Source organism: Lupinus angustifolius, chromosome LG01 (genome assembly GCF_001865875.1).
Source record: "Lupinus angustifolius cultivar Tanjil chromosome LG01, LupAngTanjil_v1.0, whole genome shotgun sequence".
Lineage (NCBI taxonomy): Eukaryota > Viridiplantae > Streptophyta > Magnoliopsida > Fabales > Fabaceae > Lupinus > Lupinus angustifolius.
The window spans coordinates 12,129,040-12,132,188 of NC_032009.1; the positions used below are offsets into that span (position 1 = coordinate 12,129,040).

Sequence of the window (3,149 nt, forward strand, 5' to 3'; positions counted from 1 at the left end):
GGCTTTAAGTTTCATATTCATATTGCATGCTCTTTGAAAAGTTTTCTTGCATCATTCTTGTGTTTCTTGGAAAGAAAAGAGATAGTTTTTAATGATTGCATAATTTCAGAAACCTCATGCATGTACATTCCTTTTAGACTAGAAAGTCTTGTGTTGCTTAGGTTTTAGTCTTTGATTTCTATTGAAAAATCCGAGTATTAAGTACTCATTCATAACTCAAAGCATTGTAATTCAAGGATTAGGAAAATCCTAGTTGCGGTTAGGTAAGGTGTTCTTCACAAAGATTTTGAGGTCTTGGGATAAAGAGTGATACCTTGGCTAGGGTCTAATCGCGGTAAGAAAGGTTTTATTGGGAGGCGATTTTAGGAAAGGTCAAACCAAGGGTGACGAAGTTCTTTGGGTTCCAAGAAAGGAGCGTTCGAGTCTTGTAATTGGAAGCGTATATGTAACTATTAATTGTGTTCTATAGTGAAGAAGAAAATATCCCAAGATGAGAAGGGGAGGCCTGGATGTAGTTTTGTAGTTGACTGCAAAATGAACTAGGATAAAATCCTTGCGCAATCTTTTCTATCCCTTTCTCTTTTACATTTCAAGTTGTAATATCTCATGATATAACAAGATAATTTGTATATTGGTTCTGTGCTATAACTAGTTTAATTTTGTGTAAAAATATATATTATATCATTGACTGATTTCTCGTAACCTGCCTTGCAAGAGAGGTGTTAAACAAGATTTTACGCATTTTGTTTTTACTAGGTTTAATCAATTTTGAGAAGTGGTTAATCGATTAACTGAGCATCTTTCAGCACGTTTGCAAAAACCTAAAAAGCGAAACTTATGCTCCGCTACACCTATTCAACCCCCCTGTAGGTGTATTCTGTCACTGATACCTAATAAATTCTTGTGCTAACAATGCAAATATATGATAAAATAAAGAAGCTAGAGGATAGAGGTAGCTAAGTTATTTTTCCTTCAATGATTTGGTTACATAATTGGAACTTATACCATGCTTTTTTTTAAGACACTTGAAAATGCTTTGGTAAAAGATTACTTAAGTTAGATAATAACTATGCCTTCAAATTGTATTGTTAAACAATAGAAGGTGTTGTGAAGTATTATCATTGATAACATTCATTGTTATTTATAACTCATAATCATATTCAATGAATTATAAATTTGACCATTTTTTAAATATTTATCAAGTGCTAAGGGGTTATTTTAGACAGAACAATCAAAGCAGAGGACAAAAAACATGGAAATTTCTCGAGGCTGATAATTTAAGATATATGATCATTTTCTTTCATTGTGTCTTTCCTCTCCCATGTCCCTATTTTCTCATTTTATTATGGCTTGACTATATCGTAAATACTTTGTTTATGTAGAATCACGTTGAAGGATGCCTTGAATTGTCTGCAAAGACAAAGACATACTTTGTCATTGTTGTGAACTTATTGGATGTTGATTTCTATGTTAAAGTCGACAATGATATTCATGTAAATATATGTATCTAAAGTTTTAATTTTTTTTATAATCTCTAACTTTATATATAAAATCATCAGGATTTGGAATTTTGGAATTAACTTAAGCCTTTGGGATGTTGAAAATGTAAAAATGTTAACCTACAAAATGCCAAACATGAGTTTATATGAAACTATTTGCCTTACTTTGCTATTTCAGCAACACTGCATAAAATTTAGCTAGAGACATATCTAAACCTAGGATATACATTTGATGCATGAAATATGGACCTATCCTAACTCAAAAGTAAGACATACTTTTCTTTTATATTTGTTTTGTTGAATTATATAGATAAAACTTTTATAGCTTCTTACATGTCTACTTTGTATCGCATAGGCGTAAGGTACCATGAGGCAGTTGTATGCCATTTCCAATGATTTGGCTTCATAGATTGTAGTGAATCATTAAGTGTTACTTCACTTAAGATGGGAAAAAAGAATTCAATTAAAAATGAAATCAAATTAGTTGACTAAAGAGTGCTAAAATTGTGCTCTTGTCATGCATACATAAATATTCGTCACATGAATCTTATTCACAAGTATGGCAATGAGGATGTGCCACTGGGATCTTGGTTCATTCGACTTGATCTAGATCACATCGACGATCAAAGACTTTGTCGCAATACTCCCCCAGGTGAATATTGTTATTGAACATATAAATTATATGGACATCTCTATTAGATTTATGTGACCATATAATTATTTGCTCAAGTTCTTGGTTAGGCTACTCATGCAAATTGTAGTTCCGCTGAAAGAATAAAAGAGGTGCAAAGGAGGTGTGGAGAATGTGAGAATGCTTTATGGAGTGCAAATTTCTAGGATGTATAACTTTGGAGTTCTTCCTAACTCAAGAAAGATTTTTACTTTACATTACAATGCATCATAGCATGCAAAGATTCTCTTTTTCTTTTTTCTATATTTTTGTGAATCATAGAGAATTATCATATTAAAGGAGAAAGTTAGGGTGATAAAGAGATTGACCATGATAGCAAGTCATATAAGAAAGCAAAGTATAGTTCATATTCATTCTTTGATGCTTGAAGAGCCACTTTGTTTGTTAATATAGTTCTATGCCAACCAATCTCCTAATAAATATATGTTTTTGGTAGCCCTTACTGCAAATGTTTTATCTAAATTTTACTCTTCTAATTTGTCAATAAATATATCAATATCAAATATATCAATATTTATTGTTCTACTTATTTCGTTATCATTTTGGATGTGATCAATGTTATCGACACTCCACATTGTCTATCCACACTTTTTATTAGCCAATCATTATTACATGTTTATGTTTTATAAAATCATCATTGGTAAATAGGGAGGATGAATAAACAATTGAGACTATCAATAATAAACTAATTCATGATAAATAATAAACAATATTTTGTGTGAGTGCACAAATAAACAATTAAGTTTATTTTATTATTTTATTTTAAGATAGTGAAATTATTGTTGGTTCGGAAAATCATTTGCTCATAGTGGAATGTAAAAAATGTTTGCATTGCACTTTCAAATATTTTGATATAGTAATTATATTTTATGTATAGTCTATCATCATTTTGATATTCATCCAGACTGATGAAATGTCTTATTTGGACATCATAAAATTTTGACAACCCTAAAAAATGG

At 30.6% G+C, this 3,149-nt stretch overlaps 1 pseudogene; it reads left to right on the forward strand.

The window, feature by feature from the left end:
- The window catches only part of LOC109342334, a 7,567-nt pseudogene extending 5,084 nt beyond the window's left edge, over positions 1 to 2,483 (forward strand).